The sequence below is a fragment of the Bos indicus genome, chromosome 8 (assembly GCF_029378745.1).
Source record: "Bos indicus isolate NIAB-ARS_2022 breed Sahiwal x Tharparkar chromosome 8, NIAB-ARS_B.indTharparkar_mat_pri_1.0, whole genome shotgun sequence".
Lineage (NCBI taxonomy): Eukaryota > Metazoa > Chordata > Mammalia > Artiodactyla > Bovidae > Bos > Bos indicus.
Genome location: NC_091767.1, coordinates 75,381,387 through 75,409,196, shown reverse-complemented (window position 1 = coordinate 75,409,196; position 27,810 = coordinate 75,381,387). Strand labels below are relative to the sequence as shown.

Genomic DNA, 27,810 nt, shown 5'->3' with positions numbered 1-27,810 from the left:
GAGCAAGGCTCAGTAGTTGGCACTTGGGCTTAGTTACTTCATGATGTGGGATATTCCTGGACCAGAGATCGAACCCATATCTCCTGCATTGGCAGGTGGAAACTTTACCACTGAGCCTCCAAGGAAGCCCCACCAAGGAGTCTTTTTGGCTATTCCACACAGGTCTCACACAGACTCATTCACACATTAACTGTTTGTTTACTATTTTCAAAGGTCAGCGTGCCCACAGCTGGCTCTGGGCATAAACATACTTCAGAAACTGATGGTATATTCCAAATTGTCATTGTCACTGTACTAATTTTCAGCCAAACAAAACAACATATGGTCTTCCAGTTAATAACACATTCACACCTCTGGAAGAAAAATCATGAGAAGCCAAATTTTAATTCTAGCTTGTTGGTGAGTTGGGAATTTCAGGGTATCTTTATGAATAGTAAGGCATGGAGCACTCATCTCTATCTGACAAATGCAGATCTGCCAAAGGGACCAGAATGTCCTACATATGGGTCTGGTCACCGTCTTCCCTGCATGATGTATATTTTTGCTTAAGATTCTTTTTAAGATTCTATACAGACCATTCTGAGTTATCACATTCTTCATCCAGGGTATAATACATTTGATTATGATCATTTATTTTACTGTAAGTGAATAATTAGATTTGAAGTGTGATTAGCTTTATCTATGTGAAAATCCTTTATGAGCCTATACTTTACCATAAATGAGTAGATTAGACTTGAAAAGTGATTCATTTTTGTCTAGATTATTAAAATCCTTTGAAATTTATACACATTGATTCGACCTTCCTAAATGTGAGCTACCAGTTACTGATTTTATTCTGAGATGGGCCTTATTTCAGAATGACTAATTTCACTCACCTACCTTAGCTACACACTTAAAAACCCAGGCTTCTGAGAATTTCTCCAGTGTATTTTCTATCACATTAAAATGCTCTCACTTCAGTCCAGCCAAGAGCACTTAAACAAAAGCTAGTGAAAGGGATGGTGGTGTGAAATTAGTTTCAATTTCTCAGTCAGGCTGGGTAGAAAAAGGTGGTGGTGATATCCCTCAGGAGAGATTATTTTCAGAGGATAGTTCTATTGCATTCAGGTGGTAGGAACTATACTCAGAGGGGATTTAGGACTTTGATGCCCTTAGTTTTCGGAGAAGGCCATGGCACCCCACTCCAGTACTCTTGCCTGGAAAATCCCATGGACGGAGGAGCCTGGTAGGCTGCGGTCCATAGGGTTGCTAGGAGTCGGACACGACTGAGCGACTTCACTTTCACTTTTCACTTTCATGCATTGGAGAAGGAAATGGCAACCCACTCCAGTGTTCTTGCCTGGAGAATCCCAGGGACGGGGAAGCCTGCTGCGCTGCCATCTCTGGGGTCGCACAGAGTCGGACATGACTGAAGTGACTTAGCAGCAGCAGCAGCAGCAGCCTTTAGTTTTCCCCCTTATTTTAAGTCTTAGGTAGGACTTCTTCCTTGATAATTTAGTGAAAGCACCCAGTGCAGTATGCCTGGAATAGAAAAACAGACATTTAAAATAAAGTAACAAGAGATAATTGAGGCCTGGAGAGGTAACATAGCTTGTACAAGCTAACACATGGTCTCTGGTTTTTCTTTTCTTAAAAGTTAATCTTCAATTAAAACCAGTACTTTCTCCATGTAGAAATGAAAACATTACAGATTAGATTATAGTCTCTTTCAACTAGCACTCTCAATCACAAACCTCTTCCCACTTCTCAGAGACAGCTGTTATCAGGTTTGTCCACATCCTTTTGGAAGAGCTTTCTTGGGCTCTTTCCATTGTCTTTGCCTCTCAAGGGTGGTTTTCGTCTTTGACTCTCCCACACATTTCTATACAGCAGAAATACAAAAAAGAGGAAGACTGAATTGCCCAGACACAACCCTAGCTCAGTGTCAAAAGAGAGACAAGACACATCTACACATGAATGGTCATGATAATAAGTTCTGTTTGTTAAAGGGACAGGCTGAGTATTCTTTGATCAATTCAAATGAATAACAAAGGCTTCCCTGGAACTGAGTGGGACAAGGTTTCAAGTGTTTTTCAAGTAATTTAATCTACAGCTAAGAAAGGCAATGTCAAAGAATGCTCAAATTACCATACAATTGCAGTCATCTCACACGCTAGCAAAGTAATGTTCAAAATTCTCCAAGCCAGGCTTCAACAGTACATGAACCGTGAACTTCCAGATGTTCAAGCTGGATTTAGAAAAGGCAGAGGAATCAGAGATCAAATTGCCAACATCCGCTGGATCATCGAAAAAGCAAGAGTTCCAGAAAAACATCTGCTTTACTGTCTATGCCAAAGTCTTTGACTGTGTGGACCACAACAAACTGCGGAAAATTTTTCAAGAGATGGGAATACCAGACCACCTTACCTGCCTCCTGAGAAATCTGTATGCATATCAAGAAGCAACAGTTAGAACTGGACATGGAACAACAGACTGGTTCCAAATCGTGAAAGGAGTATGTCAAAGCTGTATATTGTCACCCTGCTTATTTAATTTATATGCAGAATATATCATGAGAAATGCTGGACTGGATGAAGCATAAACTGGAATCAAGATTGCCAGGAGAAATACCAATAACCTCAGATATACAGATGACACAGCCCTTATGGCAGAAAGTGAAGAACTAAAGAGCATCTTGATGAAAGAGGGGAGTGAAAAAGTTGGCTTAAAACTCAACATTCAAAAAACTAAGATCATGGTCCCATCACTTCATGGCAAATAGATGGGGAAACAATGGAAACAGCGACAGATTTTATTTTGGGGGGGGGCCTCCAGAATCACTGCAGGTGGTGACTGCAGCCATGAAATTAAAATATGCTTGCTCCTTGGAAGAAAAACTATAACCAACCTAGACAGCATATTAAAAAGCAGAGATATTACTTTGCCAACAAAGGTCCATCTAGTCAAAGCAATGGTTTTTCCAGTAGTCATGTATGGATGTGAGAGATGGACTAAAGAAAGCTGAGCGCCGAAGAATTGATGCTTTTGAATGGTGGTGTGTTGGAGAAGACTGGAGAGCCCCTTGGACTGCAAGGAGATCCGACCAGTCAATCCTAAAGAAAATCAGTCCCGAATATTCACTGGAAGGACTGATGCTGAAGCTGAAACTCCAGTACTTTGGCCACATGATTCGAAGAAATGACTCACTGGAAAAGACCCTGATGCTGGTCAAGATTGAAGGCAGAAGGAGAAGGGAAGAACAGAGGATGAGATGGTTGGATGGCATCACTGACTCAATGGACATCAGTTTGAGTAAGCTCCGGAAGTTGGTGATGGACAGGGAAGCCTGGCGTGCTGCAGTCCATGGGGTCGCAAAGAGTCGGAGACGACTGAGCGACTGATCTGATCTGTCTTCTTTACGCGTAATTCGTGGAGTTAAAACAGGTGAGGTCATTTTGAGAGGCAGGTTATCCACTGTTTGGAGATAGAAAACTTGGATTTGGGTCAGTGCAGCTGGGAAACGGAATTCTTTCTCTACGCTTAAAACCCGGACAATTCCTGCCTCAAAGGGTTGATTCTATGACTTAATAAATGAAGTTGTATGACGACCGACAACGAGTAGGCTTTTCAACAAATGCTAGTCTTTTCAGGCCTTAGAGGCTTGGGAATGCAGAATTCAAGCCCGCATTGAACAGGGCACAACCTGCGAGGTCCGTCCGCCCCGTGGAGGTGCTTCTGAATCCCGCCGTGCGCAGCGGCTACCTTTTCGAGCCGTTGGCGTTTTCCCGCGCAGGGGGCGGGGCGGAGCGCGAGCCCGGGAACGTGTTCGCCGAACCCGACGCCTCGCCAGAACTACATCTCCCAGGAGGAGGGTCGCTCAGCCACCTGGCAGGCGGCGCCCACTGTTATTAGTCTCAGGTGGTAGCCCTGTCAACTTTCCGCCTTGGCCTTCCCTCGTACCGAAGTCACAGGCGCACCATCTAACGAACTCAGGAGGGAAAGGATGTGGTGGTGGGTGCCTTTGCTGTACAGCAGTTTGGGAGTCGTAGTCCCCTCGCACAAGGTTTGGGAGGCTGGGTTTGTCTTGAGTGGTCGGACCACATCACGTGATGACGGAAAGGCGGCCGTAGGCAGGGGAGCGACCTGTGGTGCCTTGTGAGGTCATCACACGGTGACGACGAGCTGTTCTTGGGCATCCTGGACGCGGTGGGTAGTACGTCTCTGAGAACTCCCGAGTTCGAGAAACTCCATAAAATATCCCTCGTTGACTCCATCTGCGTGCCTTCCCTTGACCCGCAGCTGTTGGCCTCTCGGGGCGGGAGTTGGGTGGCTAAAGGAAACAACGCGCTCCGTAGGCGGGCTGATGAGCCGCGCGGCGAGCTACGTGTGTTGGCTCCTCCTTCGGCCGTGACGCGGGGTCACGTGACGGGCCGGGCCGCCTCTGCCGCCGCCGCCGCTTTGTAAGAGGCACATTGGCAGGTAACGAGCGGCGGCGGCGGCGGCGGCGGGTCCCGAGTCCAGCGAGAGCAGCAGCGGTAATTGGCACCTTCTCTCTCTCCTTCCCCGTTCCAGCTCCTTGACCGCTACAGCTTGCGCTCAGTAGACCAGGGTTCAGCTCTTCTTTCCTCCAGAGCCCTTCCTACTGCCCCAGCGTCCACCCTGAGGTTGGGCCGAGCTTCCTTCGCCGGTTTCGTGCGTCCTCAGTTTGCCCAGGCCTGGGTGCTGTCCTTCCTCTCCACCGCTGGTTGTCCTGCGCTCCTTTCTGCCAACCCCTTCCTCGTCAGCCCAGCCCCACCCAGCCCCAGGGGGCGCCTACCCCTCCCCCCTTCGGGTTTCTGTCCTGGAGGGTGTGGTTTTTCTCTCCCACCGTTGTCCCTTCCTGCCTGTCCGCTCGAGCTCCCGCGCCACGCTGTCAATGACCACCTTTCCGCGTTCACGCCTGTCGCTAGTCCTGGAACTGGACATCTCAGAGCCCAACTTCTGTACTCTCTAGGCTTTCCTGGCAGCCCGGAGGCGTAGTTCAGTTCTACTTCTCCTCCTCATTCTGGAAAGCTTTGGTGCCAGACTCTTGGGATTCAGTTTTCCTCTTCGGTCCTAGTTCCTGTGGGCTGGCTGTGTCACGGTTGTTCTTTAGTGTGTAGGTTTGAGAAGGGTTTTGTAAACTAAAACGCTCTCTTATTCCAAATCTTATTCTTTTTATTGGTGCATTGCCTCTCAGTTTTCTTTGCCGCTGAATCACTTTTCCCACTCGGCATTCCCACCTTTTCCCCTGGGTTTTCAATCTGATTAGTTGTCCAGGTATCTCAGGTACCATCACTGTTCTCACCACTCTGATCTCTTCCTTGTTATCTCTAGGAGTTAGTTGATTCCATCATCATTCCTGTTATTTCCTGTTTGACCTAATCCTGCAGTTTACTTCCACCTCTGTTGGATATTGTTTCTGCGTGTATTCAAGGTGTCTCCGCCAGTATTTGGGCTTGCTGTGTTCTGCCCTTGTGTGCCGTAACAATTGAGAACTTTTAAAGGTCTTCACAGGGTACCTAAAGATCATCTTTTATTTGAAGGGCATATAATTCACTTTTTGAGTGAGCCCAATTACTGCGTATTTTCTCTTTGATTATGATAGTACTTTTAAAATCAAAAGTGTCAGTAATTAGTGTGTTCCTCACTTTTCCGTTATGAGTTGTACATTCATAATTTTTAGTTGTAGTTTGTCTAATAAAAGTGGAAGGAAAGTGAATGTAATCCTAAGGATTGGGTGACTCTTGGGGTGGGATCTGTCTGTCTCAGGAAAGGGAATAAATTCACTCGCTGGAGATGAAGGGTCTTCCCGTACCCCAGCATCTCTTATTTGCAGAGACCTTGGCTAGGACTGCCCTCTCATTGTTGCTTATCCAGGCAAAAGTGATTAGTTTCTCCTACACTACTTTTCTGCTTGCTTCCAGTGTGTTCCTCCTGAGTTTGTCTCCTTAAGGATAGTTCACATGTGTGGTGAGATTTTTTTCCTCCACTCCTGTCCTCCTTGTTTCCCACAGCTCTGATTTCCTCTGTCTGCTTCATTGTTTCTGACCTTCAGTAATTAAGAAAATGATTGAAAGAACGGAGGTTTTTGTTATGATTGAAATATGACTGGAAGTGGTGGCATGGGAATGAGGCCATGGGAAAGGTTTGTGGTAATTGCCCCTCCTGCCTGTTTCCTGCTGCTCTGGTTTCCTCTGGCCTCTCTCTTTATATGTGGGCTGGACCAGCTCTCAGAGAGCTGCCTTTAGAACTGGGCTAGAACAGCGGTAACATCTCTGCTTCCCTTTCCTGGTAACTGGTCAGCCTGTGCACTGCTCATCAGTGTGTCTCTTGGTATTGTTTGGTGAGAAATGGTAGGAGAACCAGGAGGAGGATGGGTTTATTTCAGGATTTGTGTTTTGACAGAAACTGGTTGCTAACTCTGTTCCCATGAGTATAAACTGCATATAGAGAGTATAAACCAGTCTTGAAGGTTTGAACTGGTCTGAAGTTTAGCCTGTACTTTTGAAGTGTTGATTCCCCAGTCCTCTTTAAAAATGAAAACTTACTGTTAAGATTTTGTTGTTGTCATAAGAAACTTTTTGTGGGGTGTGTGTGTAAGTGCATTATAAAGGATTAATGCCTGCTCAGAAGAAGTGGTCTGCATGAATTCACAGGTTGTGACGTTCCTTTGGTTTTATTTTTAAAAAATTATTTTATTTATTTGGTTTTGATGGGTCTTTATTGCTGCGTGAGAGCTTTCTCTTGTTGGGGTGAGCGGTGGCTTCTCTTGTTGTGGAGCACAGGCTCTAGGGTGCACAGGCTTTGATAGTACTGGCACACAGGCTTAGTTGCCCTGTGGCATGCAGGATCAAACCTGATCCAGGGATCACACTTGTGTCCCCTGCATTGACAGTCAGATTCTTAACCACTGACCAATAGGGAAAAAAGTCCTCCTTTGATTTTAACAAACCTATCTTTTATTTCTTCTTGTGAGGCAGCTATAAGTCAGCAATGATCAGTTAGCTCTTAGTTGTTAACTTGAGTATATGCAGTGTCCTTTAAAAGCTAAGTAGTATGGCACTAGTGCTGTTTGACTAGTGAGAAGGTGGATCTCTGATAGAGCTTAGAAACCATTGTTTTCTCTTTTTTCTTTTCCCCAAAAGGAGAGAGGGAATATAACTTGAAGTAAGGTAAAGAGAGGGAATATCACCTTATAAACCTGTGGTAGGTTTTGAAATATTTTTGACCAATTATTGAGAGTCCCTTGGGCTGCAGGAAGATCCAGCCCATCCATTTTAAAGGAAATCAGTCCTGAATATTTATTGGAAGGACCGATGCTGAAGTCAAGCTCCAATACTCTGGCCATCTGATGCAAAGGACTGACTCATTGGCAAAGACCCTGATGCTGGGAAAGATTGAAGGAGGGAAGAGAAGGGGACGACAGAAGATGAGATGGTTGGATGGCATCACCGAGTCAACGGACATGAGTTTGAGCAAGCTCTGGGAGCTGGTGATGGACAGGGAAGCCTGGCGTGCTGCAGTCCGTGGGGTCTCAAAGAGTCAGACACGACTGAGCGACTAAACTGAACTGATCAAGTGGACTCCTTTTTTTAAGTCCAAGAATCAAATTAGTTGGTTTTGTTTTGACAATTATAACGTCAACTATGTATGCTGAAATTTCCTACTTTTAAAAATTTTATTTTTTTGGCCACGTTGAGTGGTGCGTGGGATCTTAAGTTTCTCCACCAGGGATTGAACCCATGCCCCCTACAGTGGAAGTGCAGAGTCTTAATCATTGGACTGTCAGGGAAGTCCCTCTCCTACTCTGTATATTTTCCTGACAGTGTTTTTCTCAAAGATGCTTGTTCTGTACTTTTTAAAGTTATTTTAGTTTTGAAATTTCTTGGCCTAGGTTTTGAAGAACAGGCTTGTGAAATTCTGGCTGACATAGCATGTGTATTATAGTGTGTTTCAGTTTTCAGAAAACTCATTTTCATACTGGAGTTTTGAGCTCAATTAAATTGAAACCCAGTTCACTGTTTGGAATTAATTTATGAAATGAGGCTTGGACCAAGGGGTAGGTGTTTCATTTAAGACTAGGCAATGCTCTACTTTTAAAGGGTGTTAGCAATGCGTTGATTGTTTTTTTTTTTCATTTGGAACTCTAAAAATAATAGAACATATGTTTGATTAGATTGAACTTTGATTATTTTCAAGGATTTATAGAGGAGAGAATTTTATTTGGATTTAGACTTGTTGCTATACCTTCATTTCTTTTGTTATTAACTTTTTACGTAAGTTGTCACATAGGAGCTTACTCATTTTAAGTTATGATATACATACATAATCCACTAATACTTTATTTGTATTTCCACGTCATGATATCTGGGGTGTTTGTTCCCTGACCAGGGACCAAACCCATGCCTTCTGCAGTGGAATTGTGGAGTCCTAACCACTGGACTGCCAGGGAGTTCCCCCAATACTTTAATGCTTTGTTCTTTACTCAAAAATTTTTACACGTCGCAAAAGAAAGAAGGAAAAGAAAGAAAGAGAAGTTGTCCAGTTGTATCCGACTCTTTGCAAACCCATGGACTGTAGCTGACCAGGCCCCTCTGGTCATGGGATTTTCCAGACAAGAGTACTGGAGTGGGTTGCCATGTCTCAATCTTCTCATCAAATCAGCTCTAGGTATACCTGTGGAGACTTTGAGAAGCTCAGTGTTCCTTCTTGCTATTAATGTCTTTCTCCCTCTTTGTCTTCTTGAATTCTTTCCATTCCTGTCCTCCTGTTTTCCTCTTCTTTCTCTTTCCCTTGTTTTCTCTCTCTTTTTTGCCTTCTGTTCCTTCAGCCACATACAAAAACACTCAACACGCAAGTCTCAGCTGAGGAGGTTGTATTCCTTCTGACTCTGCCACCATAACATTGCTGCTTCCTAAGCAAGCAGATGAAAACTTGAAATGTCTTTGCAGTCTCACCGGCTTGGGGAAGGTGTATAGTGCTGTCTGTATTGTACATGTCTACTCAGCTGGAATGTGTGTGGTTTGGAAGGTGGGATTTTTCATTTGATAATAATGTTTGTTGTCAGATCATAAACAAGAGAATGCTGCTGCTGCTGCTACGTCGATTTAGTCGTGTCCAACTCTGTGCGACCCCATAGACGGCAGCCCACGAGGCTTCCCGTCCCTGGGATTCTCCAGGCAAGAACACTGGAGTGGGTTGCCATTTCCTTCTCCAATGCATGAAAGTGAAAAGTGAAAGTGAAGTCGCTCAGTCTTGTCCGAATCTTAGTGACCTCATGGACTGCAGCCTACCAGGCTTCTCCGTCCATGGGATTTTCCAGGCAAGAGTACTGGAGTGGGGTGCCATTGCCTTCTCTGAAACAAGAGAATAAGTGGGCTTAAAAAATACAAATTTAACTGAAATAAGGTCTAGGGAAAAAGTAACTGTCTTTAGGATTTATCGACAAGCCTAACTTGTTTCCTAGACCAAACCAGTTCTTCCCCTCTCTTTTTTCAAGTTAATTTACAAATTTCCATTTTAAGATTGGTTTTTGGGTCAGGTTGGCTGGGACTGTTTTACATAAGAAAATGCATTTTAGAAAATTTGGGGAAAAAAAGTGACTTACCATTGTTTAACATTTTAGTATAAATCTTTTTTTTTTTCCCTAAAGTGTACACTTTGAAAAGAATGAGATCATACCTTGCATACTTTTTTTTAAATTGAAGAATATAAGCTACATGCCAAAGGAGGTATATGAAGTAGAAAAAAACGTGGAGTTTTCAAAGCCAAAAATAAAATGACCAAGAAATGGAACATTAATGCCACCTTAAACTCCCTTGTGTATTCCGTCTCCTAAGTTACTTTTTCCTTGGGGGGGCGGGGGGAGGTTACCATTACCCGATTATTTTGGTCTTACTATTTTTAAGAATAAATTTTACTCGCTATGTATCCATAAATAATATATAGTTTAGTATTGCCCGTTTTCAGTCTTGATCTAAATGGGATTGTGTGATTCTCTGGATACTTCACATGTTTTAGATTCATCCATATTGATTCTTCTCCATCATTTTCAGTAGTATGTTACTCCATTGTAAGGATATGGTGCATCTTATTTTATTGTGGTGAATGTTTGTCTCATTTCCAGTTTTTTTTTTTTTTTTTTTTCCTGATTACAAATTATACTTATTCTCCATGTCTCCATTTGCACCCCACCTCAAAATGAGTAAACTAGTTTGCTGAGATTGTATGACTGAGAGTGGAATTTTGGGGTTGTGTGTAGGGTATGTGTAATTTTAACAGGTAATCCCAGATTATTAGCGTCGTTTTGGTCGCTAAGTCTGACCCTTTGCTACCCCATGGACTGTGGCCCCCCAGGCTCCTCTGTCCTTGGGATTTCCTAGGCAGGAATACAGGAGTGAGTTGCCATTTCGTTATCCAGGGGTCTCTCTAACCCGGGGATCGAATCTCCTGCATTGCAGGTGGATTTTTTTTTTTAAGGGGAAATTAAGAAAAAAGTTTTTATTTATTCATTTTTGACTGTGCTTGGTCTTTGTTGCTGTGCATGAGCTTTCCTTAGTTGTGGTGCATGGGCTTTTCATTGCAATGGCTTCTCTTGTGGAGCATAGGCTCTAGGGCTTTTGGGTTTTAGTAGTTGTGGCACTTGGGCTAAGTAGTTGCAGTTACTGGGCTCTGGAACACAGGCTCCAGTAGTTGTGGCACATGGGCCTAGTTGCTCCACGGCATGAGGGATCTTCCTGGATCACGGATCAGACCTGTGTCTCCTGCATCTCTTTACCACTGAGCCACCTGGGAAGCCCAGTGTTATATAGTCATTCTTAACTAGGCTCATTTGAACCACTGTGTGCTGGGCTTAGTCATTCAGTCCAGCTCTTTGCGACTCCATGGACTGTAGCCACCAGAGTGGGACTGTAGCCCACCTATCCTCTGTCCATGGGATTCTCCAGACAGGAATACTGGAGTGGGTTGCCATACCCTCTTCCAGGGGATCTTCCCAACCCAGGGATCGAACCCAGGTCTCCTGCTGCATTCCAGGTGGATTCTTTACCATCTGAGCCACCATTTGAACCACAGAATATAGAAAGTGACTATTTTCTCAGTTCTCTTGAGGATGTTACATAGCTAGTCTCATTCTAGATACCTATAGGAAAATATAATTCGTGCATACAACGGGTATGTTTGACATTGGAGCTTAATTCTTAAAGACTGAATTGGTGAGAGTGCCACATTCTTGCTAACATTTGGTATTGCTTTAATTTTTTGTTTTAGCCAATTCTAGTGGGATGTTTTAGATAGATCTTTTATGAACAACACACAGCTGGATTTTGCTTCCTTATTGCAACCTGCCAACTTCTCTTTTAAAAACTGGAGCATGGAGACCATTCATGTTTTTGGTAATTATGGATGTTTCAGGTACATTTCTGCCATATAGTCCTGTACTTGTCTTTATTGTTTTTCTGTCGTTTTTGCAGTTTTAATTCTTTTTTGTTGTTGGGCTTCCTCCAATTTAAAGACATTTTTCAAATTTGTAAAAGCTGAAGGAGTATACTGTATACCTTTGAACAAGAGTTATTACTTAATATTCACATTGAGTTTTTTCTGTATATACTCCATGTGTTATCTTTTGAGTCTAAGTGATTTGAAAGTAAAATGCAAATATCTTGACATTTATGCCTAAATGTTTCCTTAGCAAGTGTTTCTTCACAATAAAAACTTCTCATAAATAGCCACAATAACAGCTTTACACCTAGGAAAGGGAATGCTTATTTAAAATATAATGTATAATGTCAATAAAATTTGACATCCACATTCAGATTTTCCCAACTGTTCACAAAATAACCTCCCTATTCAATCAGGGTTTCTGTTTCTTTTTACCCTATTTAGTTATTGTCACTGAAGTACATTACTGAATAATAATCCATTTCTTCAGTGATTATTTTCTCAATTATTTATCAGATGTAACTGCCAGTCAGAAAATCATCTGATAAGCAAGAGTTAACTATTGCTGTTACTTGTTTAGTAGCTAAGTCCTGTCTCTTTGTGACCCTATGGACTGCAGCACGCCAGGATTCTCTGTCCTTCACTGTGTTCCTGAGTTTGCTCAAACTCGTGTCCATTGAGTCAGTGATAACTTAATCCAACCATCTTATCCTCTGGTGTCCCCTTCTCCTTTTGTTGTCAGTTTTTCCCAGCATGAGGGTCTTTTCTAGTGAGTCAGCTCTTTGCCTCAGGTGGGTAAAGTATTGGAGCTACAGCATCAGTCCTTTCAGTGAATATTCATTCACGGTTGATTTCCTTTAGGACTGACTGGTTTGATGTTGCAGCCCAAGGGACTCTCAAGAGTCTTCTCCAGCACCACAGTTCGAAAGCATCGATTCTTCAGTGCTCAGCCTTCTTTATGGTTTAACTTTCATGTCCGTACATGACTATAGGAAAAACCATATCTTTGACACTGTTACTTAGTTAATTCTTGTAAATGTTAAGTAAATTTCATTTTATTGTAGGATAAGTGTAACTTTTTTGACTCTTAGAAGGCTCAAAGTGTATCCTGTTAGTCCTTTGCCCACCCCAAGTTTTGAAACACTGATTAAAGTTCCCTTTTTAATGTGTGAGAATGAAGCCAAAATATTATATTTATAAAAACTTTTAGATAGTATATTCTCATGACAATTCTCTGGAATGCTCAGAATGTAGGTTAATCCAGATTAGGTCTGAATAACAGTTTTTTGATGTTACTGGTATATGCTACTGTACAGCTGTTCAGTTGAACAAACGTTTACTGCTACTTGTTGGCAGTTGTTAGGTGCTAGGGATATAGGTGAATAATGCACTGTCCCTGTTCTTTTGGTGCTTAATTCCAGTGGGAAGACAGTGCAGTTAGGTATCAGGATGCTGTTGAGAGTGACAGAGGAACACACTGTCAGCTGATTCCAGGTATTGGCCAAGGCTTCCTTGAAGTATTAGGAGTTTGAGCCTTACTTATCCTGGGTTCTTCCCAAATTCCTGAAGTTAAAATTGTTTCTTTTGTTAAAACATTTTGAATTTCATCATAATGAAGTTTTATTGGAATTTGGTGTTATTTGGGTTACCATCTTATTGTATCTTTTGTTTGGCTTTGACTTGGTAGTTTATTTGTAGCCAGCAGCAGCAGTAAAAAAGAAAGTTATTCTTAATGTAAGTTAGTAGCTTTCAACATTTTTTTGGGTAAGTGTTTTATTGGAACTTACTGGATGTTTCAACATTTCTCCTCCAATCAAGATCTCATTTTATTTTGATGAGAAATTTCCTGTAATATCAGTTACTTGGTGAATGCTTCTTTGAATTGTTGAAGATCAGATGACCTCTTAAAAAAATTCTTAGTTTAGGTACTTCACCTTATTTAGTATCCTTTTAATTCCTTGTGATTGGGAGTACTAAGTTAATGGTGGAAAAAATACCCCTGTACAGAACATTCCAGGTAGTGGTGACAGGAATAAAATTCTTGTTAGCTAGAGGAGGCCATTTACTATTTTAATCAAAGAACTTTCAACTTTCATTTTTTTAAAGGCAGTTTGAGCTGTTTAATTGTTCTAGTGCTTATCTCACTTTACCAAAAGATCCCAGCTGTAATGGGATGTAGCTGGCATACCCTGAACCAATTTATATACTTTGGTCTAGACATCTGTGGGACAAAGAAATGACCAGGGTCACAAAGGATTTTGTTGCAGTGACTTCAGGCCTGTAGTGATAGTTGTACAGCTTCATAAATACTAAAAATCACTGAATTGTACACTTAAGAGTGGACTATACAATACTCATTATACCTCAGTAAAGTTATGTAAATTGTTTGAATAAATCGACAATATTTTGAAACACTTAACAAAGAAAGTGGTCAGTGTCCTTTAATCCTATAGTTGCTACCAGTTATGATCTAGTTTAACCATTTGAGTGAGGTACATTATCTTGTGTGGTGCTCCTTACAGACTTGCGAAAGAGTAAAATGCTCAAGGTTACTTAATCTAGTAATTTGTGCGACTTCCAAGCCTGTACTCCTAATCATAATACTATACTACTTTATCTGTCTGAAATACTTCTGTCAGGAGTACAGCCAAGTGCTAGCTGATAAGTCAAACAATGTCCACATTTGTGGTACGTAAGGCTGGGATTTTGTAATGGACGGGGAATGAGGAATGGATATATGCAGGTGGGGCCCTTGAACTCCTGTCTCTAGTTCCTCTAGACCTATTTCACTTTATCTGCTTTATGTGTTAGGATTTAGTCACTGGTTTGGTTGGACTTGGTTTCTGTGGTTTAAAAGCAAAGCAACACACTTGCTTTTGCTTGGGTTTTCCATTCTGATTTTAGTAGCTGTTCTCATCAGCATGGTGAGCTGGTCTGTAAGCTGGTCTGGTCTCTGCCAGTTTAGGTGCGTCCTTTGAGGAAGGTGAGGCACACAGCACTGAGAAGCGGCCATTGATAGCACACTGGCACATCCTAAGAACGACAGGAAGGGTGTAAAAATTACGCTTAAGAACTCAAGCTGCTGTTAAGTAGGGCTGTTTAGTATATTGTTGCTGCTGCTGCTGCTGCTGCGTCGCTTCAGTCATGTCCAACTCTGTGCAACCCCATAAACGGCAGCCCACCAGGCTCCCCTATCCCTGGGATTCTCCAGGCAAGAACACTGGAGTGGGTTGCCATTTCCTTCTCCAATGCATGAAAGTGAAAAGTGAAAGTGAAGTCACTCAGTCGTGTCAGACTATTAGTGACCCCATGGACTGCAGCCTACCAGGCTCCTCCATCCATGGGATTTTCCAGGCAAGAGTACTGGAGTGGGGTGCCATCGCCTTCTCCGAGTATATTGTTAAGAAACAGTAAAATAATCATAGTTATTATGGACATCAAGTAAAGACTAATTGCTGTTTACATTGAAGGACAGAAAATGAGAAAATGGAGATATGTTCAGTATGCTGTTGAGAAAATATGTCTTATGAAGGGTTGATGCAAAAAGCAAAATAGGAACTTTCGTAGTGGTCCAGTGGCTAAGACTCCATGCTCCCAATTCAGGGGGCCTGGGTTCGATCCCTGGTCAGGGAGCTAGATCCCACATGCTGCAACTAAGATCCAGTGCAGCCAAAACAAAACCAAAACCAGGTGCAGTTTGGAAGAATGACAAGGCCGATTTGATCAAAGTGTAGGGATCAGAGTGGAATAAAGACCTTGTATTTGTGATAATTCATGGTCTGTGAACAGAAGTTAATGAAGTTTGTTGTCGTTTAGTTGCTCAGTTGTGTCCTGCTCTTTGTGACCCCATGCACTGTAACTGGCCATGCTCCTCTGTCCATGGGATTTCCCTGGCAAGAATAGTGGAGTGCTTTGCCATTTCCTTCTCTAGGGCTTCTTCCTATGGGCAGGTGGATTCTTTACTGTTGAGCCACCAGGGAAACCGAAGTGATATTGTTGTTTGATAGAGTTTAGCAGTATTCTGAAAGATTAAACATTTTGATCCACTTTGGCATTAGTTTCATAATTAAGATAGTTCAGACAGGTAAATAGGGGTATGTCATTTCAGTGAAGTAGAGAAGAGGCAATTACTGATACTCTAGTTGATAAAGATGCCTTAGAACTGCTTAGAACGTTAGAGACTTTAAGTACAAACAGTAACCCTTAATCAGGTACCTGTTGTAAGTTGATGGCAGAGAATGTAAAGGAAGGCATAGATTTAAGGCCTTAAATCCTTAAATGGGTATAGGAAGGAGTTCATTAAAAGAATGGCTTAAAGGTTTTGAGCTCTGGAACACCTGGAAAATGCTGTTGGCTACTTGGAAAATTTTGGAAATCTTCAAGTAAGATCGTTTTGGATGAACTCCATTATATGTGTAACTGTCTAATAGGCAGTTACTTGGAGGCTGAATCTCTGGAGAGACATAGTCTTTAGCTTTTGCTTTGAAGTTAAAGGTAATAATTGATGCTAGTAGGGCATAACATTTCTGTGGGAAGGGAGAACGTGCTTAAGAATTGAACAATATTCTTTCAGAGGTGGGAGAAAGATGTGATGCCGCTGAGGATTTGAAGACAAGAGAGAACTAAGATGGTGTAGTATCTGAGAAACCAAGAGAAAAAGTTATACAGTGTGTCACATGCCAGAGATAGGTGAAAGACTGATGAGAACGAGAGAAGTTTGACAATTACTAGGAGTCAGTGATGACTTGGTGGAATAGTAGCTTTCCTTTTGTTGGAGTGTTAAGGTGGTGGAAACCAGACTGAAAGTTAAGATGTTTGGTGAGGAAATGGAGGCAGTGAGTGTATTCTTTTTTAGAAAAACAGCGTATGTAGTCACTGCTTGCGAGATAGAACATGTAGTTTCTGAGGACTGAGAAGGTAATTTTTCTAAGCCATTGTTTTTGAAAATCTGGATGTAGAGAATAGTTGAACAGGTTTTTGTGCACATTCTTGTGAGAACTAAAAGAATATGGAATATTTTCTCAGTGTAGCTGTTGGAAATTTCCTCACTAAGGCATTTTCTCTTTGGTTTGAATGAAAACTGAGCCTGGTACGTAAGTGACAGGTGTGTTAAGATTTACATGAATTGCATGACTCTGTTTTGGTAGGTACATTCTTCAGGTAACTGACATTTTTTAAAAAGTTGCTTTTGGCATGAGCGAAACAGTAATAAACATGCTGTTAGAATAAATATACAAATATGCTTTAAAGAAAGGAAAAAAAGTCAAGCAATTCAGGACTGTGTATCCTGAGGTATATGAGGAAAGTTGAAAAACTGTAAGGAAAAGCTGTGGGTATGAAGTACTTAAAAAATTAGTGTTTATATTTTTGGCTTATGATAGAGTTGTTTTTAAATAGCTTAACAATGAATATACTGAACCTTTAAATCAATTGTAAAATGTTTATGTATTTGTAACAATTGAGTGCCAAATGTTTAAATGATTTGTGAAAAATGAGAGTAACTTGAAATATTTTGTTATCTGTTTTCAGTAAGTATTGAAGATTTGTAATTAATAGAGATTTGTAATGTAATATAGTAAATCAACTAAAATTCAATTAAAAAGTAAAAAGAACTGAAGATTTGTAAAGTTTTATCTATTGAAGTATAGTAGGGATTTAATCACTTTGAACACTAATATCCAGTTTACTGTATGAGAGTGGTTAGCAGAGATGCCGCTTTGCCCAAAAACCGAAACAATAAATTAATGTGAGATAATGGGTTAAAGTTCATCCTAAAGGAGATCAGTCCTGGGTGTTCATTGGAAGGTGATGCTGCAGCTGAAACTCCAATACTTTGGCCACCTCATGCAAAGAGTTGCCTCATTGGAAAAGACTCTGAAGCTGGGAGGGATTGGGGGCAGGAGGAGAAGGGGACGACAGAGGATGAGATGGCTGGATGGCATCACCGACTCGATGGACATGAGTTTGGGTGAACTCCAGGAGTTGGTTGATGGACAGGGAGGCCTGGCGTGCTGCAGCTCATGGGGTTGCAAAGAGTCAGACTGACTGAGCGACTGAACTGAACTGAATGGATTAAAACTTTTTAAGTGATTATGGGTTAAACTGGGTAATATTTTGAGTGCGGTTGAATAGGTATATTTCCTGAAGTTCTTTTCACATCTTGAGGAGTTTGGAGATTTTCCTGTGTTGGGTATTGTTATGACTTTTCTGTTCTTGAAAATAAGAGGCAAGAATTAAACTGGCATTACAGTTTAAGATAATGTTTTGGCCTAGCGTTATCTTTGTAACTGGTTCTGGTCAATATGACTTGACTAAAACAAAGATTTGGCGTATTGAACTTGTATCCCCAAGAATAGGGAGGTAGGTTAGCCTACCCTTTCTCAGTGGGTCTCAGGAAGAGAAAATAACCCAAAGGAAGAAGGTGGCTTTTCCTTGCTTATCCTCTTCGCTATAAAGGCCTTGGGAATGAGCAACTAGTGAGAAGTTCATCTTTCTCCGATGGAGGGTGGTGGCAAAATGGGAGTGAGGGTGTGAAGGCAAAAAATTTACAAAAATATGTCTCAGTCTTCATCACAGACTAAGACTACTGTTGGCATTATGTCTGTTGTGTTCCAATGGCTCTGAGACTTCACTAGATTCTCTTGAGAGGGTAGGTGGGGATAAATGCAGCTGAATGTGGTTGGGGAAGAGCCAAGTCAAACTAGGATGTGGATAGGCGAATTTGAGATGGGACCATCCAGCTGGCAATTTATTATGACTTTTTAATACCCAGGAAATAGGCCTCGTGTTTTTTTTTGGTGCCTGATGTAATGTACGTTGACATCAACGGCTCAGTGGATGCTTACAGGTAGGTAAGGTTGCCTCTTAATCTTTCAGGCTACCATAGAACAACCTGCACAAAGTGAGGAAACATTTGAGGGCTTCTCACAAGAATGTTTAAAGGTGGAATGTGGTTGTCTCGCCTCCTCTCCCCCTCAAGACAGTGAAACAATGCAGATGATTTTAAAACAAACAAGGAAACAGCCTGAAAGATCCTGTTGTCCTTGGGTTCAGAAATATTTTTGGAACGTGGCCATACCATGCTGCCCAGAAGTCATGCAGATGTGTAAATGCTGCCAATTTGACAAAGAGGCCAAGACAGGAAAGATAATGATATGATGAATTTATTTAGGAAAGCAAGTTCCTGGGCATGCCCTGGATTTAGAATAGATTCAAACTAATTCCTCACATTTACCCATCACATGGTTAGAATAACTGATGTAGAATCAGTAAAAGTTAAATCATGTTTATTGTACTGTATTTGCCAATGAAGAGAAATACTGCATTTTAGGAGGCAATTATATCAAAAAGGCTTGGAGCCAAAAACATTTTGGCACCTAAAGAATTTTCTTTCATATTCTTGTAATATACCTGATTTCTCAACTGACTAGGGTAATCGAGGTGCTATAATTATATTGCTACCTTGCTTTTACATAATAGTTTATATGTTAATGTTCTGTGATAAAAGCGTGATATAGTAATTTCTCGTGAATTACAATGATGTAAGACAAATAAAAACAGTGGAAGGCTATTCACTAAACTGTTAACAGTAGTTATTTTGGGGTGATGGAAGTGTAGGTGGTGGTTTTATTTTTTTCCACTTTTCATTGTTTTTTTTTGGAACTTTGTATGACTGAATGACTATTATGGGTAAAATAATAAAGTGAAATTATGTTTTTTGTCGTTTTCTCACCTTTCAATTGGAACCAACAGGAACGTTTTCATCTAAGGTTCTTTTGAGGGCAGCAATTCTCAAACTTTATTGTGGATCAAGTCTTGTTTAAACATTTCTGATGCACCAGATCTGGGGTGACCTTTGGCATGTGCATTTGTGACAGGTTCTTAGTGCTGATGCTGCCGGTCTGGATAACACACTTTTGAGAATCACTGCTGCTAAGTAGTTGGTGTGACATCCTGGCTGCACATTAGAAATCTGCAGAGCTTGTTTTTTTTAAAAAAATGATATATGATTTATATATCATAAAATTCATCATTTTAAAGTATGCAGTTCAGTATTTTTAGCATATTCACAAAGTTGTGTATCAGTATTTCTAGTACATTTTCATCACCCCAAAAAGAAGGCGCCCCCCCATTCTCACGACCAGTTTGCCCATTCTTTCCTGATCCCATCCACTAATATACTTTCTGTCTGTGTGGATTTGCCTTTTCTGGACATTACATGTAAATGGAGTAATACAGTATACATATCTGGTCTTTTGTGACTGGCTTCTTTCACTTAACGGTTTCAATGTTCATCCATGTTGTAGTTTTTATCAGAAGTTTGTTCCTTTCAGTACTTGACTAATCATTGTATGGTTATATCACATTTTATTTATCCATTCATCACTGGATTGTTTCTACTTTTTGGCTATTATGACCGATGCTCCTTATGGACATTCCATGTGTGAATTTCTGAGTAAATATTTGTTCTCAGTTCTCCTGAGTATGTACCTAGGATTGGAATTGCTTGGTCATATGGTAACTCTTTGTTTAATTTTTTAAGAACTGCTTGGAGAACTTTTAAAAAACAGTATTGCTGTCTGGGTCTTAACTATTTTGAGCCTGATGTAATAGGACCTGGTTTCATTTTTTAGAAATTGCTCAAGTGATTGTACTACGCAACTAGGGGTGGTGATGGATGGTGATCCACTCACTATTCCAGAGTCTTAAACTTTGTTTATTTGATGATGGGAAATTCCTGATGCTTCTGGAAGTATCACCACTTAAGAGTGGAGATTTAGACATGGTTGGAAAGCCACATTAGGTCATGAGTAAGTTGACAAACCTGGGTTGACTTTCTAGCATTTTTGCAGAGTAGAGTTTTTCTGGGCTCCTGCTTTACTTGTTTCACTGTTCTGTTGGTTCCTTAGGCCCATTGTGCAACGACAGGATCAGAACAGGGCAGGAGATAATGGCATAGTTATCTAGTACTTGTTTTTAAATTTTGAAGTATAGTAGCTTTACAATGTTGTGTTAATTTCAACATAGTGATTCAGTATCTTTTCAGATTATATTTCATTATAGGTCATTAGAAGATAATGGGTATAGAATAATTCCTTGTAGCCACAGCCTGTGGAGGTAGATAGGTTTAGAATGGAGGTTGAAAGCAGACTCTAGATGTGTCACTGTTTATGTGGGTGAGTACTAATTCTGGGAGAGCAAGACCAGAGTATATAATGTAGGAAGAGGAACAGAATCTGCTATAAGTAGAGCAAGAAAAAAAAAGCGAGTGTCTGTTTAGCAAGAATTATTATGGATTTATGATAAAGCTGTTAATATTATATTCTGGTAAGTGGATGATTTATAGAAATTCTATTTTAATCTAGTTCCAGTGTAAGTTTTTTTTTTTTTTTTTTTAATTAAAAAAGAAAACTGAACTCTTTACTAGTCTTTGTCTGTGGTGTAGTAACCCTCTACTGAAGGTAACATCCTGGTATTATTTGGGGAGTGCTTGTTTGAATGCAATGTAAATAAAAAGTACAGTACTATAACTTGTAGATCTTTTAAAATGCTGTATAGTATAGGGACCCCCTCCAACATCTCCTCTTTTTTAAAAAGATTTTTATTTTTAAGAACTTTTTTTTTTTTTTTCCCCATGCTGTGAGGTGTATGGGATTTTAGTTCCCCGACCAGGGATGGAAATGCAGAGTCTCAACCACTGGACCGTCAGCAAAGTCTGAAACCCTCTCTCCTGCCCTTTTTTTTTTTTTTTTTTTTAAGAGAAAAGACCTGAAAGGATTAAGACTGCTCATGAATACCTAGGGGCTTTTCAAGGGATAGGAGGGCAAATCATCATGAGGTGGCTGCTGAACTAAGATCTTAGTTAAAAGCCAGGGTTTAGAGCCAAGAAATTAGCAGTGGAGGAGTGGGACAGATGTATGGAAGCAGCTATTAGGCAATTAAATACTTTTTCTTGACTGACCTTAGATAATTGCAAAGAGAAATATGACTATGCCAAATACTTTTTGATGTCCCATAATATTCAGGGGTTCACCAGCACTCATCTTTTCTGTGGGCAGATTATATGTACAGAATAGCAGGTAACATTGTGTGTGACGCCTTGGTGTAGGGGAGTTAACCTTGTCTACCAACTGCTTGAGGCCTGACCCTGCCCTCAGCAGCTGCGGAGAATAAAAAAGTACCAGCTTGGTCAGCTCCTGGCACGCATGGCACAAGCAGTTTAGCTGTGTGGAATTGGGTCTCACACTGGAGTTCCTTGGCACTGTAGCTGCCTTACTCTCCCCTGAGTTGGGGTTGTAGACTTCCCCTTGCTGGCTGCTTTGGGCCTTCCAAATTTGTTGAGGTCCTTAATGTAAATCAGTGTTGTTTTCTGCAGGAATGAAAAGATGAATTTCCTCTGCAGAAAAAGGTTGAGAATAATGGATATTTTCTTGATAGAAAAAGCAGGAACACATATTGGAAGTTAAGTAAAAATAATAAAACAGATCCGATTAGCATATCATTACAATAGAGAGCTAAGGGAGCCCCTCTGGGTATCTGAAAGGCTGGGAAGTTAGATGAGATTTGGACCCAGAACCAACCCAGATCTTTTTGCATCAGAGGTGAGTTATTAAGGTGGCACTAACAGTAGTAATGCTGTCTTCAAGACAGGGAAGCTGACTTGGAATGTGTTGTTTATCTATAATTGATACATATGCTTGCTGCATAAAATAGTGGGGAAGAGCACAGACTGTGGAGCCAGATGGCCTGGTTTTGAATCTTGGCTTTACCACTTGAATCTTTGTCTTAGTTTCTTCTTGTCTGTAAAATGGGAGTAGTGTTAGTATGTATTTCAGAGTGTTGTTGGGAAGGTAATGACAATTCTGTATGTATAAAGTACTTCAGCGGTATCTGGTACATGATAAACAGTTTGCATTTGCTGCTGTTGTTATTGTCATAGCTTAATGGTTTCAGGATATTGGGAATGAGTGAATGAGTCTGATACAGATGAAGGACCCCTGACCGACCCAGCCTTGCCAGTCTAAGATAGCTCTGGCACTGCTGGCCTCAGGACTGAGTGAACAGCATGTCTGTGAGCTTTCTTTTTTTTATTTTGGCCTTAATGCATGGCCTGTGGGATCTTAGTTCCCTGACCAGGGATCAAACCTGCACTTACGCCCCCCCCCGCCCCGCCATCGCAGTGGAAGCACAGTCTTAACTACTCGACTGCCAGGGAAGTTCGTTTGTGAGCATTCTTGATGGAGGCTTGCTTCTGTTCTTAGTAGTTGAGCCCTTAGCTGATTACATAATTCATGTTGTGTGGGTGTATTATCTTCTGTTTGAGGGGAAAAAAAGACATTGATTTTGCTGTTTCTGGAATATAATTTTTTCTTGATGCAGTCAGTAGATGAAATACTCTGTGAACCTCCTGGTTTCAGAGGTATCTTCCAGTGCTGACACTTTGTAATACTGTCTTCAAGCCCTTGGTGCTTTCACCAACATCTTCACAGTTATCGGCATGTTATCAGCAAGTGTTCTGTAACTCCTCAGAATGACCAACTGTACCCTTGTTTTTCTTTTAGGGTTTATATGGTTTTTGATAAATTTTTACCTATTTTTTTTTAATGTCTTTTTTATGTCTAATTTTAGTTACCATCTTCTTATGGTGAATTTGTGGTATTGCTCATGTAAACTTTAATAGAAGTACAGGTGGCTGTTAACCATTTTGAGTTCATTCTGAAATTCTGGAACACTTGAAAATGCAGCTGAGATATCTTATCTACAAAAGGTCCTTGAAAAAAAAATAACAGTTAATAAACCGTTTTCTAAAAATGACCCACTACAGAGAAAATCTTTGTACTTTAATCAAGTTGGTTTATTCTGTTTTACTTTCTTTATATTGCAAGTAATTTTAGACTATTCTTGGACTTTAAGATAATCTAGGAGCTTTATGTGGTATTTGCTGATTTTGTTTTTGTTTTACAGATGTAGTAGCATTTTTTATCCCTGTTAAAATCTATCACATCTTTAATTTACTTTGAGGTGAAGTAAATATGGTTTTTAAAATTTGGTTGTATGGATTGAAATAACTTAGTGCTTCCTGCCACTTGAGAACCTGAGATATGTATGTTTGAGTTTCTACTGCATTATTTTTAGAATCTCTTGCTCTTGGCTGTTTCTATTCTAAGAATTCTCTTGGAACCTGTTCCATGGTAGTAGTTCTTGGGGGTGGAGAGTGATAGAGGGGATGGAACACAAGTGTAAACTGAATTCCTGTGTTCTGGCAACTGGGTGCTTATTGGAGAAGTACTGTCATTTACTACACAGAGCTCTTTTTCCAGAAAAGGAAACAGAATTTCCCCATGTGAGAGTATGCTGAAGGTGTTGATTTTTACATCTAATTTCCATGCCTTACTCATTTTCATAATTCATTGGTGGTAATTTTTAAGGATATTGGTAGTAATTTTGGTAACTTAGGCTTTTTACTTTGCTTTAAGAATACACTGACTCCAGAACCTTTATGTAAAATATAAGAAAATTTGTCTGTTGAATCATACATTCTGTTAACTTTGCATTTTCTGAGCTCTGTTTTCTTTTCCCAGAGGATTCCATTATATTTAAATATTGTGGTTTAGAAATAACCATTTTTCTCTTTTAATTAAGATTTACTGCTCCAGGTTATTCATAAACTATTGCTACGAAAGACCTTTGGCATAAATATTGCAAACGGTTATTTCCAAACAACAATATTTAAACATAAACTAAGCAATGTACTTTTCATGTTTTACAAAGCAGTTATTTTGGTTTAGCTATGGAGCAGAAGCCTAATCACCTATTCATTGTTGAATGTGGATTAAGAATTGATGATTGGAATGGAGATAGAAGATGGCGCTAGCGGTGAAGAACTCTTCTGCCTATGAAGCAGATATAAGAGACTGCGGATTTGATTGCTGTGTAGGGAAGATCCCCTGGAGGAGGGCATGGCAACCCACTTCAGTATTCTTGCCTGGAGAATCCCCTGGTCAGAGGAGCCAGCAAGCTACAGTCCATAGGGTCACAAAGAGTCGGACACGATTGAAGCAACTTAGCACACACACATGGAGATAGAAAGTCTTAATGTTTATATATTGAGACAGTGAATTAGTAAATTTTTTATAGTTTGAAACATAAGGAGCTTATGGTTAATCTGATTGACAACTGAGAATTTGGATATACTCCATCAAAATGTTTGGTTGTAATAGCAAGGTTATTATAAAAGTCTTTTGTAAATAAAAAAAACTCAGTCTTAATCCATTCAGTTTAGCCTATTTCTGTACTTGCAGATTTTCATCACCAGATGGCACTGCTGTAAGAAGAAAGTTTCATTTTGTTATTTTTAATGTACCTAGTTTATTTTCATAAGTAGAGGCACTGAGGGATAAATAAAGTGAGAAAAGAATCACATTATTCAATTTAAAAAATAACTGTTCTGAACTCTGTGGATAAACAAAAGATTTTTTTAAAAGGTTTTACCCTTGGAATACCCACTCAGCCAGGCAGATTTTGGTTGGATGCTTAACTTTAGATATTTAGCATAGAATTATGGAGTGAAGAATTACAGGGTATTAATGCTGAAAGTGATTTTAGAAATAAGTAATCTCTTTATTTCAGAAATACTAGTATGTTTCACATTTGTATGATGCCTGATAGTTAAAGTATTTGTATGTATGTTTTCATAGCTGAGAATACTAAACTCAAGGAAAGCTTTTAAGATAATTTTGACATAACAACCTTGTTTATATAATACAACCAAAAGAATAAACCCAAACCAACAAAATCTTCAAATTGTTTATCTCAAAAAAGGATGCAAAGTGTGTTATTCGTACTGACAGTGAGAGATTCAAATAGAGGAAAAAGTTTTAAACCATAATAGACACATAGATGTTCTCATTAATTGGTTATTTGCTATTATAGTGTATGCAAAAGAGTGCAGTAACATGCCTGTAGCCTTAAGCATTCCAGTTGACAGAGGACCTATTAAGAAAATCAATAAATGATGTTAGGACACCTAGTTCAGTACAAATCTTGTGAAACCTTTTTTAGCTAAAATCGTTTTCAGGGACATAATTTTCCTTGTGATGCCTGAAATGGTATCCTGAGTTATGATGTCTCCTCTCTTTAAATTTAAGATCAGATCAGATCAGTCGCTTAGTCGTGTCCGACTCTTTGCAACCCTGTGAATTGCATCACGCCAGGCCTTCCTGTCCATCACCAACTCCCGGAGTTCACTGAGACTCACGTCCATCGAGTCAGTGATGCCATCCAGCCATCTCATCCTCTGTCGTCCCCTTCTCCTCCTGCCCCCAATCCCTCCCAGCATCAGAGTCTTTTCCAGTGAGTCAACTCTTTGCATGAGGTGGCCAAAGTACTGGAGTTTCAGATACACAGGTCCTAAAGATAACTAGAAATACTTGTTTAATGTCATTTCATTAACCTGAGATGTGTAAGATTTATAAATAGAGGTACATTGTTTCACATCATGGGAGTGCTTGCTTTGGGGTCTCCATAACTGATTGTTTTAGAAAACAATTCAATTTATGTATTGTTCTTTTTTGGAATCATTGACTCTTATGATTTGGTCTTTCTTAGGTAATTCTTAATTTTTACAGTTGGGATATACATGTACATACTCACTTTGTTGTACAGCATAAACGAATACAACATTGGAAAGCAATTATACACCAATAAAAAAAGATACCAGCTTCTATCACATGTCATTTCAACACATTTGTAAAAATGTCTCTTCTGTTGACACCTACAGAGTAGTAAAGGGAGCAAAACAAAATGAGTTTCTGGTCTTGTTTATGATTTAAGTCTGGGAAGGCAAGTTAAATATAGAAGAAATAGAGAATTTATAAGCTGAAATATGAATTGCATGTATATACTTTAGAATTCAGAGGAAAGTCAGTAGATAAAAGGCATTAGGAAATAAAATCCTAGAAATCTGTAGGCTGTTTTGGAATATTTTAAATGGACTTTGATAGAAACTTAAGGGTGGTTTAGGTTATCTGCTGTAAACTTCTGGTCAACTCTTGCTGGTTTTCCTATTGGATAGTTTTCTATTGCTTCTTGTTTCATAGTATTTCTTTCTTTTTTCTTGGCTGTACTCAGTGGTTTGTGGGATCTTAGTTCCCCTACCAGGGATTGAACCTAGGCCCTCAGCAGTGAAAGCTCAGAGTCCTAACCATGGGACTGCTAGGGCATTTCTCTTAGTGTTTCTTCCTTCTCTCCTTTCTCTTTAATTGAAATATAGTTGATTTATAATGTTAGTTTCTGGTGTACAGTAAAGTGATTCAGTTTTACTTATATATATATATTAATATTTCTTCCATTATGGTTTATTACAGGATATTGAATATAGTTCCCTGTGCTATACAGTAGGACCTTGTTGTTTATCCATCTTAGTATTTAATAAAATCCAAATACTACTACTTATCAGATGTATGTTGATAAAAAAATTTCCTAGTTTATGGCTTGTATTTTCACAGGGCCAGCTGCCTTTTTGTGAACAGAAGTTTTAATTTTTAGTTATTAATCTTTGGGACTTCCCTGGTGGTTCAGTGGTTAGCACTCCACATTTCCACTGCACAGGGCATGGGTTTGATCCCTGGCTGGGGAACTGAGAACCTGTATGCCATATGGTGAGGCCAAAAAAAAAGTTATTAATCTTTGCAATTTTAACACCTTTTGACTCTTAAGAAAACAATTACTTTCATGCGATAAAAATTCCTTTTATGGGGTTAAAAAAATTAGCCTTATTTTCTTCTGAAATCAGTAGTTTTGCTCTTTGTGTAAGAGTCAGACACGACTGAGCGACTTCACTTTCACTTTTCACTTTCATGCATTGGAGAAGGAAATGGCAACCCACTCCAGTGTTCTTGCCTGGAGAATCCCAGGGACAGGGGAGCCTGGTGGGCTGCCGTCTATGGGGTCACACAGAGTCGGACACGACTGAAGCGACTTAGCAGCAGCAGCAGAGTACCTGTAAAGTAACTTTTATAATGTATGGTTTAGGAAAAGACATTTTAAAAACTATACTCAACCAGTTCTTTTAGCCTCTTTGAAAGTCCATCGTTTCCTGACCACATGCATCCTGTTGGAAATCATTTTCTGGGCTTTCTCTTCTGATCTGTTGCATGGATTGTCTGCCCTGTCCCAGTTGTGTACTGTGGTAAATACTGTAGCTTATAATCCTTGATACCTGGATGGTCAGTCTTGTGCCTTGCTGTTTTAAGAAGCATCTTCTGTTGACTATTTGTTCCCTGTGTCATTTTAGAATCACCTTGTCAGGTTTGAGAACAAAACCCTTGTTAGACTTTTGTTGGAAAATCTAGTTGAGGAAGAATGATCACT

General features: G+C 40.1%; 1 protein-coding gene across 5 annotated transcripts in view; it reads left to right on the top strand.

Annotated features, from left to right (window-relative positions):
• Positions 1-3,871: 3,871 nt before the first annotated feature.
• UBAP2 (ubiquitin associated protein 2) overlaps positions 3,872-27,810 on the top strand; it is a 119,266-nt gene continuing 95,327 nt past the window's right edge. For 2 of the 5 annotated variants that reach the window (XM_070795000.1, XM_070794996.1), the window contains exon 1: positions 4,374-4,514. The gene's annotated coding sequence lies outside the window, so the exon portion shown is untranslated. Of the gene's footprint in view, positions 3,991-4,165; positions 4,186-4,373; positions 4,515-27,810 lie in introns of those variants that run through there. The other 3 variants (XM_070794998.1, XM_070794999.1, XM_070795002.1) reach the window with 3 other exon arrangements.